Below are 20,099 nucleotides of genomic sequence, written 5' to 3'. Positions count from 1 at the left end.
AATTCGCTACGAATAGACAGACCGCACTCAAGCGCCACCTCAAGTACAGGTGACACCTGTCTGCTAGTGACACGAGAGACGCCACCTGCACCGCCGCTTGTGAACTATACATGCTCCGACCCGCACCGCACGGCCGAATTAAAGCGCACATGCAAAGATGTCAGTGAGCGCGGGCATCCACTGGTATACCGTGGCGAATGATGTGAACTATACACCTCCAAAGATAAAAAAGAAAAGAAACGAGCTTCAGAAAACTGCGCCATCCGGAATTATTACAATAGCCTTAAATCGGCAGCTTGTTCGTCGCTATTCTGCACGCGTGCTCCTATCTGGAATGAACTGCAGCCCTCTTCGCATGGATCCTTGCCATCTCGGCGGACAGCAAAGCCCAGCAGCGCAGCGCCCTGCCCCCTTTTATGTGCTTAACGAATTCATAAAAAGACAGCACACGAATTTAATATCGCTGCACCCGATACTGTTGTCTTTCTCAACGTTTTCGTTCCGCACGCTGACCATTCAGCTTTACGCGAAGAGAGCGCTTCGCCGTACACAAAGTTACGACCTGTTGACTCACCAACGACCGCTACGAATGCATGCCCAGGGCCCGCTGCCCACGTCGTTTGAGAGATTCGTTTGCAGCTCCGCAGAAGGGACCCTGTAGATCTTCACTGAAATACCTTGTCGGTCAGAACCTGACGACTGGGCGCCTCCGAAGGCACGTGACATTGCGACATATGTTTGAAAGGGCTTTATAAAAAGAAAGAAAAATAAAAATACCCTACCGACAGTGCGACAGCCGTCGTGCTCAGGGTCGCGCGAACTCGGCTACGGTGGTGGTGGTGGTGAAAAACTTTAATCAAAGAGAGCTCGAGGGTAAAAAAACCCTGCTGCATGGTCGGTATCCTTAGTCCGGGACGGCGGCCCATGCGCAGTGCTTAACGGCAGTGGACGACGGTGAAATATACATCCGCCGAGTGAAAACTGGAACCCGCCCACAGACGCTGACAGTAAGTGCGCAAATGCCGAAGACAACTAAGAAAGATCGGTTTGAATTCAAAATCCGGCGTAGACTCGTTGGAATGGCGAGATTTCGCAAAACTAAAGGCGGCTACTGCACACAAATGAAAAGTGATTCCTTCGCGAAAATGACCCCTTCAACTGTCCCCTTCCTTCCTTCCTTCCTTCCTTCCTTCCTTCCTTTCTTTCTCTCTTTCCTTCTCTCTTTCTTTCTTTATTTCTCTCTATCCTTCCTTTTTTCCTGTCTTCCTTCTTTCTTTCCTTCATTCTTTCTTTCCTTCCTTCTTTCTTTCCTTCCTTCTTTCTTTCCTTCCTTCCTTCTTCCTTCCTTCCTTCTTTCTTTCTTTCCTTCTTTCTTTCCTTCCTTCTTTCCTTCCTTCTTTCTTCCTTTCTTTCTCTCTCTCTTTCTTTCTTTCTTTCTTTCTTTCTTCCTTTCTTTCTTTCTTTCTCTCTTTCTCTTTCTTTCTTCCTTCCTTCCTTCCTTCCTTCCTTCCTTCCTCCTCCTCCTACCCCCCCAGATCGGCAATCGCAAACTGCGTCGCTAGCGCGTAAGGCTAAATGGAGGAAGACGATCCTCGTGTCACGTGACTTTTAATGACGTCATTCCAAAATGGCGTTTGTTTAGGTACATTTCTGGGTACTTTTTGTTGCAAAATTAGGTAAAAATGGCGTCGCACAATTTTGAAACGTCCCTAGCCATAGTTTCTAGGTCGCTGGCGTCTCCACGGTTGCCACGGTGACCATCGTTGTCATCGCCAACGCCACGGTGGTTTGTTGTCATGGCTGCGATGGCTGTTTACCGCGCGGTGCATTGACGTGTGGAGTAAGTGCTGCCGTGAAAGTCATCAAAGGTTGGTGCAATGACGAGTAATATTGACCGCGCTAACGTCCGGACTTGTACCCCAGTGCCCTAGTGTTGTCTTTATTATGCAAGTTTGCAGTGCGACCTGTTCCAGCCGTGGTATGATATCGGAAGCCCCTAGAGACGTTTAGCAAGGCGGTGCTTGACTGAATTTGAGGTCACTTCAGTTCTCTTCGGCACCTTTCGGTATTGTATCTCGTGTTTGAACATTGCCTCCTCTAGAAGGAGGCAATGGTTTGAAGCATTGGATGAGTGTCGAAAATTATGTTTCCTTGTGTTGCGCGTAACTGATTCTGACCTCTACGTACTGATAGGACGAGCTCGTATGCATAAAAATGGTGGGTACTGCGAGCCATTTGGCAGTTGCGGTACATATATGCTATGTTCCTGGAGTCCTGCATGTGTGCCCACCGGCGACAAGCTATGCTAAAAAAAAAATTAAAATGCGGAAGGAAGGCGGAATGGACGTATACACGCTAGCCTTTGAAAGGACAACACATCTTCCGTCATAATGTTTGATATGCCTGCAGTGTCTACCCACCAACTAGCCAAGCTGTAATGGATTACTTGATTGACACGATTACATGGATTGACACCCATGTTGCGCAAAGCACACGGTAGGCCACAGCTGCTTTGTACGACGCCGTAGCGTTGCCCACGGAGAGACTTAATTCACGCAACTCGACGCATCGTGCCACATGAACTGTACGCCGCTTTCTTCGCTGATAGGCGTTTAGCAAATGGCGTAGTATGGTCACACCACCGAACCTTTGAATATCTAGAAAGCTGCTTTTCTTTTATCTATTTGGTGAAGTGTTTATATTCATTAAGTAGAACGTGTGGTTCTTGGTGTATTTCTTGTAACGTTCAGCATTGGAATAAAGCCAGACAAGGCCGAAACTTGTTTTGCTTGCTCTGTCATTTCTGTAATGGTTTGTGATGAAGTGGGAGGCTTGACTTAGGCTTTCAGCATCTGCGTAGCCAGAGTGGCCCTTGGGTTTGTTTGGGAACGATGTTGGGTTATTGCAGGGTAAGTAAAACACAACACAGAGAGAAACGTAAACACTCCGGATGATCAGTTTCTTGCACTTTCTGTGTGTTACATTTTCTGAGCTTCAATTTCTAGACGCCGTGAATGCATTCCAAATTTCACAGCTGTTTTTTCTGCTGCAGCAGTTAGTAAAAACACAGACTGATAGGCAAGTTGGTATGACATAATAAGGCAAAAACAGCAGACCTGCATAAGGAAGATGCTGCGTGTTGTCTCATCTTCCTTCATCCTTGTGCAGGGTGCACTGTTTTAGCCTTATTAGTAAAAGTATGTTGTACAGGGACGTTGGATGCCATGCATGCCGTAATGCGCTGCATTAACATTTGTAGCTAGAAGGGTTTCTTTTTGACATTAGCATTGTATAAGTGAATATAATTTGTGCGCATACATGAATAGCATGCTGGCTTGGCCTTATGTAGGCCACTGCATCATTACGAAGTGTATGAGGTGTCACATTAATTGCGCGCCTGCTTTTACTGCACGTTGCCAGTTTTGAGGGGAAAATCTGTTTTGTGTGGAGTCAGCAGTGACTAGGCAAGCGACCTTTAAATGCAAATAAGCTTGCTCCATAGATGGCAGCTCTGTGGGGCAATGGACACACACACAAAAAAAGAGTAGCCATGACCTTTCAATATAAAGTTAAGAAGCAGCATAAACCAAACATCAACACGCCATGCATGTGACATACTTCTCTGCATACAGTGAAGAGCTTAAAAATGCATGAAATGTAAACATGGCTTGTCTGCTTATATTTGGTTGTTCCTTTTAGAGGGAATCATTTTGACAAATTTTTCTCTGGTTTATGGCAAACGTCTAAAGGAGTGTGGGATTTCAGTAAGGAAACATTTACAGTTGGCCACATAAGTTTGAAGTATTCAAATTAGAAGGTCTGAAAAAGCTCTGTGCCTTTTCTTTCTACTGCATTCTAATTTTCATTCTTCGCTTGCCATGCTGCTGAATGGGTGGGTCTGCTGGTTCCTGAATTACTGTTTTTGTATATGTGCACAGTCAGAACATATGTATATCACGAGTATGAGGCAACATATTTAAAAGCACAATGTGAAAAGAGCTTGTGGATACATTTTTGAAGGTTGGCAGCTCAGTTCGCTGATATGTTTAGGTGCTCTTTATATTGTCAAGGCCCAGTAGGTATTAAAGGAGTAGAGACAACAAAATTTTAGTTGTTTCTTTCGGTTAGAATGATGCGCAGTACTTTAGAAAGACTAGACAGCTGCATGGATTGCGACAAGAGGCAATATATTTATAATTGCATTTTTTCTCTTGCACTGCTTTAGCTTAAACAACCGAACGACGACTGTGATGTCAGGGATGTGTTCAGGTCATGTGAGGCATACAAAGACAGCAGTATTGTTGCAGCTTTGTTCACTGTTATAACGAACGACGACTGTGATGTCAGGGATGTGTTCAGGTCATGTGAGGCATACAAAGACAGCAGTATTGTTGCAGCTTTGTTCACTGTTATTTGCATCAACTCGTACACAAACCTGTCTAAGAGTTGGAGTCACATAAAGTGAACAGGCAGCGATTATATCTCTTTTTGCATGCCTCATGTGACCTGAACATGTATCTGACTTCAGAGCAGTCATTCGGCTGTTAAAAACCGAAACCAGATGACACGAGAAAAAAAATTAAATTGTAAATTATTTAGCTGACAAAGTTAAAATCCACATGGTGGCTTGTGTATAGCATTGCCTAGTGCATCAGCGTAAAGAGAAATGTGCATCCAAAAATTTGGTTTCTCTACTCCATTAAAGATGTAGCCCATGACATGTTTGTGGCAGACCTTTGAGTTCATCATTCTTTTATGAGTTGTGAAACTGGCTCACTAGAGTGTAGCATATCAGGAGTCAGAGTGTTACTGGAGTACTCTGACCTCATGGTGATTAAAATAGAAGAAAACTAGTTGAGTCCACAAAGAATGAGGTGCTCCTTTCAGAAGCAAAGCTGCTGTGAAGAATGTTCTATGAAAAGACAACCATCAGCTCTTTGCTACATTTCAGGTTATTATTTTCTTGAAGACCTAGTAATGGGTATTACAGAAATGATAAGAGGTATGTTACAGAAATAATTGGTACCTGCATATTAGCACGACAAGGGGTGACTAATAGAATTTTTGTAGGGGTCTATAGAATTTTGCCTCCATCGAAATGCGACCGCCACAGCCGGGATCGAACCCACGTCTTTCAGGTCAGCAGCCAAGCACCATAACCTCTGAGGCACTGCGGCGGCCAGTGATTTTCTATTACTGGCCCTCGGTACGGTGGGTTCACGGTTTTGCGGTAGAAATGTTATTGGTGTATGCCTGTTGTGCATATATTGGCTGAATATTTTTGTTCAAATTAGTGCAAAATTTGTGAGTTCTTTTTTCTCTTAGAATCCACAATTCATACTGTGGCAGCTGTTACACTTGTATGACACCTTGATAAAACTAGCCAAAAATTATCAGGTCGGCCTGTGGTGGAACTGCGACGGGGACTATGTGAAGTGGACTATGGACAATCACTTCACCAGCAGCCTATGCGAGTACCTCGCCGAAACTGGTCTCCACTCCTTCTTCTAACTTTCTGTAACCTACATTCCACTCCCCCTTTTCTCAACTTATGCCTCACGGCAGACTACTCGAATAAAAAAAAAAAGTGTGTAGCAAACCAAGAAGGGCATGGGACAATTATAGTAATTTAGATGGAGTGGGGAAGTTGTCTATCGTTAATTTTTAGATTGCAGATGTAGTAAAAGTAGACGATACCTAGGCAACATGTAAGACATAAAGCAGAGACCTGGACTTTTGGTTGCTTATAATGTGGTTAGCCGTTGCCCCGCCGCAATAGCTGAGTGGTTAGGGTGCCCGCTGCTGTTCCCAAGGACGGGTTCGATCCCAGTTGCGGCAGCTGCCTATCAGTGGAGGCGAAATGCTAGGCGCCTGTGTACTGAGTGACATCAGTGTTCGATAAAGAGCCCCATGTGGTCAAAATTAATCCATAGCGCTGCACTATGGCGTTCCTCATAACCCATGTTGCCTTCGGACGTTAAACCCCATATTCTATACCATACCATAACTTTGACGTGTTCTGTGTGCTTTACCATTTAAGCTGCAGTAATTGCTGAGCACTTGTTGAGTTTTCATGAGTATTTTTATGTGCAAATGCACAATGTGTGACGAGGTGCATATCGACAATTACGTACGCATGGCACTCATGCTAAGACTGGCGTGCATGTGAATATTCGTGTCCATCGTGTAAATAAACGGAAGTTGCATAAATAGTGAACTAAATGTAGTGTCAAAATGTCTGTGAAGAAAAAATTCTCATGTTTGCATGTGCTGTTGAGTCATTTTGATTGTAATGGCAAGCGTGGTTACGTTCAAGATTGCAGCAATATCTCGGCACATTATGATTTTGAATGGTAAAATTTTGTCTGTCTTGCATCCGTTGCAGTTTCAAGTAAGGTGGACGCACACAGTTTCAGCATTGCTGCCAACATGATTTGTGTGAATGGCTTTATTGTACACTGTTGGGAGTAAGGCTTCTAGTCCATCCGAAGTGCTCTGATGAAAAATACCTTTTATAATGGTACTTGTGGTTTCATGTCATTAAAACTACACTCAAATAATAAATAATGTGAGTTTGAGCTGCATAAGTGAAAGTTATGTGACCGCTTTGTTCATGACAGTACATTTGGTTCGGTTCAATCCGCTACAATGATAGAAGACCGTTCTGCTTTGAAACAGCAAATTGACATGCATTCAATTAATAAGCTTGGGATGAGCAACAAGAGAGAAAGCGTACATATTGTTGACGATGCAATGTTGACCCTTAAGTGCCCCTGTTACGTTTTCAGTTTTGTTGCCTTAATTTTCTTATGGTCGCACTGAGCTACCCGATTTAGAAAACTGCCAAAAAATAGTCGCACGTCCTAGCTTTAGTCAAAACCAAGGAGAAGAAAACATGCATATTTATATTTTCGTTTTATTTTTATGAATCAATTTTGTTGGCGTTTCCTTTGAATGAGTGTGTTGATTTTCGTCAACTGCATAAATGACTTTCTTATTTATGTTGCAATTTTTAACGTTTAATGCTTTTTTTTCTAGTTTATTGCTGGTTTCGGCTATTTATATTTACTTTTCTTTGAGGGAACGCGCGATGATGATGATGATGCTAGCGCTCTTACAGCGCCCCCTACAGTCAGTTAGCAAATAAGAAAAAAAAACAACAACATGGCGGTTGTTTACGTACGTTCGAATCGCGGTCGGCGGTTGTTGCGAGTGAAGTATTCGTCGGTGTCTCGTCTTTGTGGCGTGTGTAGTTCTTTAAATTTGCCCCTCTTTTGTTTGTGACCAGTAGACCGCCATTGGAATGCGTGTTTACCTCCCATGCGTCCCTAAAGGTGAGTGAGCAGGACGCAAGCCCGCGCCGTCCAGTACTGGCGTCCCTGATCTGGGTGTTTCCAGCTCATTCTGGAAAATATCTGTGCATATAACTCTTGTTATAATCATCACGATGCAGTGCGTGGGCTGTGATATGTCGTCACATTGACTTTCTCGTGATGCAAGGGTTGGAGAACATTGCAGCATGTCGTTTCCAGCCCGCCTTCGATCCTTCAAGACTGATCTGGACACCGAGTAGTGACAGTACCAGTTGACGACTGTTGTGGGTGCGAGGTGGCGTAGATCTGCTAGATCACAGAGAGAAGCAATTGCCGGCAGAATAATCGCAAGACTAACCCACCTGTGGCTCGCAACCACCTCAGTGGACTGAAAAATGCTCGGGACAGAGCGAAGCAATAAAGCTGCACGGTGCGAACGCTATAGATGCGTTGCTTACGTTTCATGTAGTACCTATCTGAATTAAATGTTCTGGAATGCACTGGCAGTGTGTACTTCTGCTCTTGGGGCCGAGTCGTCCTTCATGGCGCAGAAAGAGTGCTCTGAACGCATGTGCATACGCTGGGCGGCGCACCTTAAAAATAAAATTGTTTCCATGTTCACTGCATGTTTTCAAAGGCACATGAGTTCTAAGGTAATCCTCTGAGTTCTCGTTCTGCTGGTATAGCCATATTTGGTCTTTGCAATCAATGACTCTGTGCCCACATACTGTCAAAAAGCAAGATTTGTCAGATCTTTCTCAGCCAGAGATGATGTGCTGGCATGCATAAATTGATATATAGCATCGTAATAGTGTGACACTGAACACTTTATTAAGATGTAATAGCAAGTAATTTCGATGTTTGTGTAAGCCAGTGTATTTGCCTTCATTGAAAAAGATATTCAAGAAAGTGTTTTGGTGTTCGTATGAGGCGGGACAGAACTTGTGTACAAAGTATGTGATAGCCAAGTGCTCGGGGCGAAATGTCACCTACCACTGCCTCTCGCCGGGGCAGGTGGCTCTCTGGAATTCTTTACTTCAGCATACTGCAAAACTAAAATATGTGAAGAGCTGCGCTCAAATTTCGCTTTACCGACTGTAGTTATTGGCTGTCATTTTTTTTTTGCACGTGGTTTACTGCTGATACAATAACACACATGGCTCAGTCTGTGCATTGTACTGCATGCTACTTACTGCATGCAATGTGCAATGCTTCAAAAGCGAGGGTTCGGGCAAGTTGTTTGTTCTAGTTAAGGTTGGTCGCTGAACAGAAAGGGACGACACGGGAACCAGACACACAGCACCGACTATCGAGATTTCTGTCAGTGCTGTGCGTCCGGTTCTCATGTTCATGCTGTCTTTATTTCTTTGCAATGTGACCAACCTTAGCTTCAAAAGCAGTCTTCGCACTATGTATAGGGAGGGTGCACAGAGAGGGCCTGGTAATAAGCGTGTTCATTTTGTGCTCGTGTCTGTGTACAGCACCTGGTGCTAACTGCTCGCTATACTGCACATTTCAATTTAGGTGCCAAATATACTTCCTTGTGATGCAGTGTGTGCACACCAGCGAATGATCTCGCATTTTGCATGGTACAGCGAGTACTCTTTTCCTTAACATGTAACAAACTGTAGCTGTCTTTCAAAAATATCATTTTAGTGCATCAGCATCAGAACCCCCCCATGTTGGAATAATCCGTCGGTCTGAAGCCTCAGGTGACAGAGTGGAGGGAGTGAAATCCACCTTCACGAAATTGCAGGGAAGAGGGAAGAAGAGAGGGCGGGAGGAGGCGGTTGGCAAGCGGTTGCAAATCTGAGTCGAAGGGTGGAGTGGATGTGTCACTGATGGATGGGATTTCATCGGGTGAGTGGAGTGGGGGTGTCACGTAGTGATTGATGGTACCCATTCGTACAGTCTGACCCTGTCAGTGGCTGATCGGTCCGGCAGGAACATAATGCTAACTTTGGCTTATGGGGTTTAACGTCCCAAAGCGACTCGGGCTATGAGGGGCGCCACAGTGGAGGGATCCAGTAATTTCGACCAACAGTGGCCCTTAACGTGCTCCGACATCGCACAGCATCTGGGCCTGTTGTGTGTCACCATCGGAATACAACTGCCGCAGGCGGGGTCATACCAGCGTCTAATGGAATTTGTTTTTGTCGTTACACTCACAGTAAGATTAGTCTTTCCCAAGTACAAGTTGTATTTAATGTCAGTGTCCAAGGAAGGGCAGCTTTCCAAAGCCACAGCTGGGCTTGTGCAGCGTAATTAAGCAGCATTAACATCCTTTAGAATCAATTAACGTGTTTGTACTATGATTACACAATGGACACAGTATTTATCAAGGCAAACAATGGCAGCGTATATATGCCTGCAAATGTTTAAATCAAGAATAGTATCTGCTAGCTTATTAAAAATATATCATTTATAAAATGACCGTCCAACTTCTCAGAAGTACCAAATCTGTGGAGAAATACAAATTGAAGATTGCCAATATGCCTAGGGAAATACATTTTGACTGTCAAAAAAGGATTAGGAGCACTTTATTATTAACTACGCGAGGATTGTGGAAAGATGGGTCGGGTCACACCCAATAGTGCAAAACATGAACCCTTGGAAAAGATGCGAAGTTGTGGCGCCTATGCACTCATATGCTGTGCATAATGGGCTGCCTTGCATTACCATAACCTGTCCAGGTAGACTGCCACAAGTCAATAAAAATCTCCGATATATACAACCACAGTTTTCAGTTAGGTAGACATTTTATTTGTGACATTCTTAATCTAGCTGGCAGGCTATCACCAGCCCAAGGTGAATGTGACGTGCAGGATGAAACGGGTGCCATATGTGGATACTGGAGTAAATGTGATGTGATGAGCCTTGGGAGCATTCCTCTTCACATGGCGCCAGGCAGTCTTGCGGCCACATAATACAGCTGACAGTGCTTCATTCTGTAACCTGTAATACTGCAGTTACTTGCATCATGGATGCAGTTTCTTGTGGGAAAAAATTAGAATGGTAAGTTTGGTGCATTTATTACATGGTGTAAAACATGGTGTGGTCAGGTGAACTTTCCCCAGATTTTGATGATTGATGTAGGGAAAGCATTTATTATGCAAATGCATCCATTATTTAAGTAAATATGGTGTACAAAAACCTGGAATGGAAACAGAAATCAGCATCTGCAGGATTGAAACAAATTCCTAACAACTTTGGCGCAGCACCATACCCATGACTGCCAAGCCACATTTTAGCCCCTAGCCTTTCACTCTACACTGTCCTTAATCTGTTCATTCCCAATGGGCCAGATATGAGGCCGTATGGCACTCGGGTATCCGTATCTGCCTATATGGACATGCCACGTTGTCTACTACACAGCTTTTTAAACACTTGTAGCAACAGTGTCAGTTTTCTCAGAAGCATGAAACTTTGATTCGATTAGTTTTATGACACACCCAGCACATTAACAGGCATTCTAGCCAAATTATAATTTCGTTGCAGTTGGGCTTTGAAGCATTTTTCATTAATGAGTAAAAAGGAAATGGCATTAACTGGGCACTATATGTTTCATCTAAGCTGCCTTCTCGACAAATAGGGGCATTTTAGAATTTCTAGGCAACAAAGTTGGCACAGTGTTCCCATCACACAACAGAAGGCTCATTGCTTGGAAGGCTGGTGGAGAGACACTGTGTAAGAGCCAAGCAAGTTCATTTATGAAGTGCTTTATCATGTGAGGGAAGGCTATTCACGGCTGTTTCTACCATGGCAATATAAGTTCGTGTCACAAATTGCACCAGCAATGTTCTGAAAAATGAGTAATACTGTTTTTCTGTTGCAGCAGTATTCTCTTTGCAAAATAAGATGAATAGTAGTTTTGTGCTGCAGCTTTCAGTGTGCAAGATGACAGCTACGGCTTAGCCTTTTGTCAAGAATACTTTTTCTCATATGCATTGCAGAACTGTAGAACCACATATTGTCAACTGTCCTAAAAGGCAAGGTGTGTTGCTGGGCGAGTTGGTTGGGGTACATCTTGAGAAAAACAGCACTTGCAGACAAAGGAAACGAGAAGGACACACAACTGCGCTGTTTTTTTTTTGTGTGTCCTTCTTGTTCTGGTCCTTTGTCTGCAAGCGCTGTTTTTCTCAAGATGTCCTAAAAGGGCGGTGCACTGTGACAGCACGACGCAACAAAGAGGAATGCAGCATGGAGCGACACTTCATACTAATTTTATTGAAGAGCGCATGCCTCTATGAGTGCATCACATGCAGACAAAATGAAATCAAGCAGGGATGACGAAGAAATAAAATTATAGTGAATGCAAGGCAGGTATGAACAAGAAAATGAGTGCACTAATTTCCCAAAGATGAAAAATGTTTGCCAATTGTCAGAAGTTCTCTGTTGAGCAGTGCCAGAGAGGGCGTACTCACACAAGCAGATTCTGAGTAGGGAATGAGGGGCCTGAAATATCTCAATTTAACTGTCGGGTTTAACATTCGGGAGCGGCACATGGGCTATGAGGGACACCATAATGGAGGTCTCTGGATTAATTTACACCACCTGGGGCCCTTTAATGCACGCTGACTTTGCACAGCACATGGCCATCTTTGTATTTTGCCTCCACTGAAATGTGGCCGCTATGGCTGGATCAAACCCACAGCCTTCGTGTAAGCAGTCTAAGAACGCCAGAGCCACTGAGGCGCCGTGGCGGGATGAGTTCTCCATTCCTAGGAGGAAAGTTTTGGGAAAAAGGAATGACTAGAAAAGAAATACCAGAGGCCTGTAGTGTACCGTCAATGGTGCTGCTTGATATGGGATATGATGGCGCACCTTTCTCATGACCATGTGGGCTTCAAGAAAATTAGCAAATGACACTCCTCTTCCCTGCTGTGTCTTGAGCTTGCTATGCTAAAGCACTTTGTCAGAATAGCCTGCCAACTAGCTCATAACATAATCCTAATCCCTCACCTGAAATCTGCCATCTTCAGCTGGCAGGGCCTACAAATGCCAGCACAGTCAAATGCTACTTTCTGGCTGCTCTGCATCTGACACAAGTGTAGCTCCATTATAGCAACAGCATGCATGTGCTTACACATGTGCACATGCGTTGCATGGTCAACACGTACTTGTGTACATGTTGTGGCAAGCCTCGCACTGCTCACAATGAAGCTCACAGCCACTGCACGATTTGCTAGTTCTTTCCACTGTGTGCTTGAAGTTCACCAAACTTTGTGACTTTACATGCCACTGGCCATCTCCCACTCTCTCAGTACTGGACTTAGAAAGCTCAATCCCCACTTTATGCTTCCTAAATAGGGCAGATTTGTGGTGGTCTGCTCCTCCTTTGACACCTGTTGTAAAGTTTTTCGGATGTGAAATTGAAGAGTACTTTGATTAATGTATCCAATCACCCATTTACCTTGCCACCAAAATGAGAGTACTTCAGTGCCTTGACTCCAAGTGATTATTTGTTGTTAATCCAATGTACTGCCGATAGCAGTAAGCCCACTGACATGCCCTCTTTGCGTATGTTTTCTCAAAATTTCTGACAAAGCCAAAGGCAATTAAGCTGATGCTCTTTGGAGTGGATACCAAGAAGTGCAGGGAGCAACTGTTGAGACTCAGTCTCATCTGTCCACTTCATCAGAGTGTGCAGCATGTCCCTTGTTGTACTCCTGCAGTCCTTGTTTGTGACTGTATTCAGGTGCGTGCTCCAGTTGTGTAGCACCTGCCAGCTGCAAAGCAGTCGACTCTTCAAGGGACCCATCACCTGCTCCCATGCACTGCCATAAACAAGGGCATCATCAGACATAAATGCCTGACATGGTATTGTGTTTTTTTCTTTGATGGCCTCGAAAAACCTCACCACAGTGCCCGTGTTCACCCTTTTTGAAATCAAGTAGGCACACGGGATACCAAAGGCATCTTGAGAAATTGTGAGCAGGGTTGTCAGTTGGAGTTAGTACTTATTTATGCCATGGGTGGAGTCAGTGCACAGTTTCGCTGCCCCCAATTCATAAAGGAGCTCTCGTTGTGGGAACGTCATTAATGCTAGCTCAAAGTCACCATCATGACTGTTGGGGTCACCCTTCTTCCTGTAATACAACAGTGGCGACTCATTTTTTGCCCTCATTTCTTCGACCCATAATTCAACACTCTTAAAATCGTCTGGATCTCTCTGCTCTGTTTTTCCAATCCTAAACTTATCTGCAATGTTACGGAGGTCCTTAGTGGTCACAAGTTGCATCCGTGGGCTTGATCCACTTGTACCTGCTCGGATGTTGTGCACAATGGTTTTTTCTGGCACTCCTTCTGCTAACCGGCCTGAAAATGGTACAGAAAAAAACTGTTAACATCTCTGGTTCATCTGCCTACAGCCATGTAATAAAGTGACAAATACTTCTGGTCGGATTCCTTCGTCTTGCACTTTGTTCCTTTTCACAGGTGACACACAGTTCATCTTACTTTCATTTCACTTTTGTGGCACTGCAAAGCACACAACAAAATGGTTGTTTCAAAGCCAGATGGACTTTATTTTTATGAGCTTGAGTGTTTAAACTTGCATACTGCAATGCAAAACAGGGAAGTTATATACAGCGTGTTATAAATGCGGAATATAACAGCACTGAAAATGTGGACAAGAAAAGAATAAGGACGTGTGCTTCTCATCCTGTCCCATTTCATTCTGCATATTCAAAAAATGCACCGATTCACCTGACAGCAACCTTTAAAGGAGTAGAGACACCAAATTTTTGAACGCGAACTTTGTTTCTTTGGACTTGTGCACAAGACAATAGTGTGCACGAGTCACAATGTAGAATTCACTTACGCCAGGTGAATAATTTCTAAGTGAATATTTTTCTCATGCTGTTTCAGTTTCAACACCTGAATGACTGCTGCTAAGTCAGAGACAATTGGAGGGCATGCCAGTCATACATAAACTGAAATATAAATGCTGCTTGTTCATTTTTTTTTTTGCAATTTCAACTCTTGTGCAGGCTTGTGTTTTATGTTAGTGGTTTTTGAGGAAAGGAAGTAACTGCCTCAACCATGCCATGAAGGAAAGAAGGAGTGAAAGAAGCAAGAGAGAAAGAGGTGCTGTAGTGGAGGGCTCCGTAATAATTTCGACCGCCTGGGGATCTTTGGGCACTGACACTGCGCAGCACGCGGGCACCTCTTGCCTCCATCGAAACTCAGCTGCCGCAGCCGGGTTCTAACCCGGGTACTCCAGCTTAGTAGCTGAACACTCAAACCACAGCCGTTCCTGCGAGCGTTACTGATGAAGTGCCGAAACAGCCAAATAATTCTAATTAATGAAAGTTCACTGCAGACAATCTGTTTTATGAGAAAAAACATGGCCCTTATACAACCATTAGACTGGTGGCGTTGCTTTGATCAGCAACAAAATGCCTACGCTTTTGACAGGCAGCCAAAAAAAGAGGCTAGCATCGAGTGCAACTGTCAGTCATTCAAGACACGTTTCATAGAGCTCAAGCCGACTTCTTACGGATGAAGTTCAACGTCAGCCGATTGAGCGACAGACCTAGGATAGTCAATGAAACCAGCAGAAAAACAAAAGAACAGACATTGGAGTAGTTCAGTGCTAGACGACATTCCTAATTATGTTCAGTTCGAAAGACTGGACCCCTTCCACAAAGCATCTCTAAACTAAACGGCATGAAGTTCGTACAGACTGTGCTGTGCATGCAATGTGCCGTGGATCAATTGTTTTTCACCCTTCGATGCGACCAAGTAGGCTCAAGTGAATTGCACTACAGTCAGATACAACTCGAGAACGAAGCGGCAGATGGCCCTTAAAGAAGACCCCCCCAGTCAATGGCGTCAGCTGATTTTCATCAGTTAACCCAATTAAAGCCATAACTAATCCCCTTTCACCTGCCACCCTCCTGCAGTGCTACCCCCTAGGATTAACCATGACATCATGAGAATCGGTCGACGCCATTGGATGGCAGGCTTCCTTTGAGGGGCATTGGCCACTGGGTTCTTAAGCTGTGCCCTACTATAACTTCTTCCGCCCCCTCGTTTTGTGGGACATGCCTTCTCCCACTTTACAATAGGCATTTTCATGTTGTCCCACCTCTTTTGTGCCATAGATGCATCGCAGAAGAATAAAAATCATTGAAATGATCACTCGAGTTAATGAGCAATATCTTCCCCCTAAAATACATTTCTATTGCACTTTCGTCTCCCATTTATGAAAGGTTGGTGGAGTGTAGCTTCTAAACGTTTTCACATTCCGGTACAGTCAACACAGCATGCACAAATTCTTTGTACAAGAGGAGTGGCTAACCTGCAAGCCCTCTGGCATCATCCTGGGACAGCCTTTGGTGGCAGGCCTCTTTGAAGTGTCCGTAGTGTTTCTTTTGAAACACTACATATACCTTGCCCTCTTTCTCCATGACCTCTAGAGTAGCAAAGCAGTGTTTGCTGATTTTGCAGCTTCCTTGCCCCTTTTCCTGCCTTTGGCGCTGTTCTATAGGAAGCTCTTCGTACGAGCCGGAATGGTGGCAGTGCAGGTAGCGTTTAAAAACCCTTGGTGCACATTCCTTCTTTCCTGTAGAAGCTATAAAATGGCAGCAAGTTTTGCTTTCTTCTCCGTCTTTCCAGGCGCAAAATCCTGAAACAGAAAGATTGTAAACATAACTAAGCACTCCACATAGTATTAGTTAATTATTAGTGTGAAAGCACAATTCCGAACGGTAAACCCCGAGCAAGATCCTGCGATGTGTATGTGGGTTTGTGCCAAGAGCATAGCAACGGCGACATAGCAACCACAGCCTCACAGCAGCATTGCAACATAGTTATGACACGATGCCAACATATGATGTTAAGTCCATGACCACTCATGACTAAAAAGAAATTTTTAAAAATTGAGGCGTGAACAAAGGTGGGCTCCATTTTGATAAAAACGTGTACACAATGATAGCACATGAATAACGGCATAAGGCATCCTTAGAAAGCCAACAGTAAAGTAACAAGACAAGGCAATGTTCATGAAATTCTGCTTTTGCACGTTTATAAAATTTCGGCAAAACTTCTCTGTCAATTTTTTGTGTATCACACTACTTTCATTTTTTGAAAAGCAAGGCCAAATTAAAGTTTGTACTTTTTACATACACTAATGAAAAATGCATGTGCTATGGAGTGGGCACATATGCAGTACTCTCGCACTACTACTGGCGCTCTGCCTCTGCCAAGTGCGCATGACAATCACAGATTTAGCTTCAAATTTTTAGCCTTTTGCCTGCAGTGCAAAACTGCATTTCCCAGCTTTTTTATTGTTAAAAATTTATCAGTCATTCGCTTACTGTTTTTTCCTGCTATAGCACATGGGGAACAATTTTTGGAGAAAATTATTAAGTTCAGGTTAAGTTATTACACGGACTGTTACATGGAAGTATTTCAATTTTACTACACCCTGCAAAAACTCATTCCTGCACAGCAACCTTTTACATGGCCCTGTCCTTTGACCACAAATTCAGGCCAGCGCTGTTGACTTCTAAAGGCAGAACAATGCTGGGCATTCTTCCTACACACTTCTGCATGTTGCGATTGCCATGGCTTCAGCGCTGCTAAGCCAGTGCATGCCGCGACAATGTTGTGTGTCCTGTCGAGACATTGCAGATGCCTGCAACAAAGCATAAGCAAGGCCTGTAGCAGCGAGTCTGCTGCAAGGACCAGTTTTTTTCCTGCAGTGGCCACTTTAAATATGAAAGAGAGTGCACTGCTTGTCACTTTGCTTATGGAGGAGCTAGGACACCAAAAAAAAATTCTGCAGACACACATAAGACTGCTTACCAGCGAGAATGCCAAAGCATTAAAGTGCACAGTCATGCTATGTTGCAGAATGACGAGTCATGAGTACAAGGCATGACTACGCAACTTTGTACAAACTCTGCACACCTTATGTTACTAGTAAAGTGCTGAGTCATGCTACACTTCAGAATGATTTGGAGTCAAAACTATGACTACCTAAACTTTGTACAAACTATACACCTTACATTACAAATAAGTGCAAAATGACTACGACAAGTCATGGCTTTCAAAGGTTATAGTACGTTACGTTTCACATTTCACTCGAATGCCCGCAAAGGCTACCTCTGCAGATCTGTCGCACTAGACCAAGCCCATTGAAATCTTCATGGTTCCTTTAAAAAACGTGCATGTCATAGCTAAGTTTTTGTGCACAAAACCACGTGCAAGTTTCCCCAGGTGAGTGTAAGCCCGTAAATAAAAAAAAAGAACGCGCTTTGTGTTTACAAACTTAAAATGCGCGCACTCGAAAAGTCAATAAACTGCAACTTTTCAATCGGTAATCTAAGCGCGCGACTGCATCCCGCTTTGGCCCTTTATTGCTTTAATCACAGCGTGCGTGCATGCAGACTTCGTTTCTTACCTTTATCAGAGTCGAAGACTAGATTCTCCACCTCTTCCTCGAAGTCGTGGTGCCGTCGCAGGTCACGAAGGGCGACAAAATGCTTCGGACGTAAGTCGCACAAGAACGGCCGTGCCTTACTACATGCTGTTGTGACTGGGAGAAGGATGCATGGGCCTGCTGCCTACTGGCTGGAGCCGAGCCACCACCGCTGCCGCATGCAGATAGAGGAGAGATCAGAGGAAAGAGAAAAAGAAAAGACGCGTCGCAGCAACAACCGCGTCCTTCCCCATGAATATCCTTGATGGGTGTTTTTAAATTACTAGTATTGAAGAACGCCTTGTCGCAAACCGCTGAAGCAACGCCATCGCACGTGTCCGTCTCCATGCTCAAGGCAAAAAAATAAAAGAAAACAAGCGAGCAAGAAATGCACCTTGCGATACCTTGGGATATTGAGCAAGGATTTTCAAGAAGAGTTGAGATTTTCCCTGTCGGTTGAAGCGCAGTGTTCCCCAAAAGTCCCCACAGAGTGACGTAGAATAGAGCAGTGACGTCTGTTCTCGGTTGGCCAATCGCAACGAGGATCACCTTCCTCTGAATACGCCCTCCGGTCGCTAGCTCAGAGCCAGTGGTCGCACAGGCGTAAGGTCCATGTCGCTACGCACGAACATGATGATCGAGCTGAGGAGCACAAACCAAACCTATAGCAAGGTGAGCTGTAAGCACAATGGGCGACCAAGAACAGCAGGAAACATCATGCTGGCTAATGAACTACGCCCCGTGGATTTCATGTCTGTTAAAGTGAAGCCTCCGCCCTCCAGAGGCACCATTTACCAGCCACCTCCTCACCGCACCCCCCTACCAATGAAGCTACCCACCCTCGATCCACAGCCCCACCCTATCCCGCCCACCTTCGTCCGCCAGAAGCGCCTTGGCCTAACAACAAGAACAGCAAAATAATTACTGAGGGCAAATCCAACTGCTTTCGCAGAATTGTTGCACCGGATATCTGATCACCCCGTAATTGTTGTTTTAATTTTTTTTTCTGGTGCCTCTAAAGCGCTGCAGTGCCACTTGCACCTCTTACCCTCCACAAGAACCCGCGTGCCAGGGCAAAAGAATGCACGCGATTACAAATTGGTTGCTTACACGTACTGCACGCTGCAGTTGCTATGCTCTCCAGAGCCGTGCACCGTGTTTTCGTAAGGCCGGAATGCGATGGAGGTTTTCGAGAACAACAAAGCGCATGCTAATTAAGCAAAAGAAGAGCTCCTAACAAGGACGAAACTCTCCACAGCCTCTTTCATCTCCTACGAAAAAAAAAAAAAAAAAAGAAGTAAGGCTACACAGGGAAGGCACACCTTCAGGAAGCAAGACAGGTGCAGCGAGTTCCGTGGTACTGAAATACCTGCGACAAGAATGCATGCGCCCTTCGATATACATTTCACTAAGCGTAGCCGAGTACAGAACTTAGGAAGGCGCTGTCAACACGGAGAGGAACAGCGGGCATTGTCTCCGCCGTCATATTTCTGCCCACTTCTACGAAGGCAAGTGCGCAATCGGAATAAAATTTAATAAAAAGAGGGAGGGGGGAGAGAATGTGTATTTGTGAAGACCGTGCCATTGCAACAGACTGCAGCAGCCTGGCCATTAATGAAGTGTAATCGATCGACAGAAGCGATTTTTCAGACCGGACAATGGCGCTTCCGCTCGCATACGCCCAAACAGGGTAATTATTCCAGCTTTCCGAGCAGAAATGCAACGGCTACATTGTGTTCCTTCAGAGGCATGTTTAGAGGCTGAAGCCCCGACCTGCTCCGAGTGATGTCTTATTTTACTGGCCGGGAAAGAAGACAGCGGAGGAGAAGTAGGCGCTGTGCACTGCAGCGTGGCTGAACAGATACCAGATGGAGTGGCAGCGACGGCACCAGCACATCACTGCAGACAACGACGACGCGTGTCTACCAGCGCCAAAGGGGCTGTCTTCCGGGCAAATGATTGTGCGAAACGAGTTCACACCTTCCGCAACCGACCGCCTCATGGAAAGAGCGGCATTAGGACAAGTGCCAGGATTCGGGAGAGTCGGAACAACCACAGAAAATGGACGTGGAACAGAGCCAGGCAGGTGGGAGAGCTTTTTCTTCCCTCGTTAACTTTCAGCGTATACAGCACTCGGTCGAGGCCTTTTTTTTTTCCTTCCGCTACCTTTGCTTGCTCTAATTCCGCATATTTGGCAAGTAATAATTATCGAAACCCATACCCAAAGCTCGCCAATGACATGCGTGTAAATGTATAACGGAACAGAAAACAATAGCCGTGCGAATCGAAAAGGGCGCATCCAAAACGAGCCTAACCTCTGGTTACGAATATTAGGGCCTCTTGGTGATTTATCACCA

At 44.7% G+C, this 20,099-nt stretch overlaps 1 protein-coding gene and 2 long non-coding RNA genes across 5 annotated transcripts in view; 1 reads left to right on the top strand and 2 right to left on the bottom strand.

The window, feature by feature from the left end:
- Window positions 1-20,099, bottom strand: part of LOC149352602 (uncharacterized) — a 390,194-nt gene that overhangs the window by 222,248 nt on the left and 147,847 nt on the right. The window lies entirely within an intron of this gene.
- Window positions 1,557-13,718, top strand: LOC149352607 (uncharacterized). Its single transcript, XR_016290828.1, has 2 exons — window positions 1,557-7,334; window positions 9,070-13,718. It is a non-coding gene; the product is annotated as an uncharacterized LOC149352607 (long non-coding RNA).
- Window positions 10,330-18,245, bottom strand: LOC149352606 (uncharacterized). Of its 3 annotated transcripts, none has more exons than XR_016290826.1 (4): window positions 18,147-18,245; window positions 17,725-17,914; window positions 15,619-15,945; window positions 10,330-13,631 (listed from the first exon to the last, which is right to left on the bottom strand). It is a non-coding gene; the product is annotated as an uncharacterized LOC149352606 (long non-coding RNA). The 3 variants fall into 3 exon arrangements; XR_016290827.1 differs by adding an exon at window positions 13,708-13,793 and having other exon boundaries at window positions 17,725-18,227; XR_016290825.1 differs by having other exon boundaries at window positions 17,725-18,224.

The sequence above is a fragment of the Amblyomma mixtum genome, chromosome 3 (genome assembly GCF_055824585.1).
Source record: "Amblyomma mixtum isolate Tamu chromosome 3, ASM5582458v1, whole genome shotgun sequence".
Lineage (NCBI taxonomy): Eukaryota > Metazoa > Arthropoda > Arachnida > Ixodida > Ixodidae > Amblyomma > Amblyomma mixtum.
This window is presented reverse-complemented; position numbering and strand designations above follow the sequence as displayed.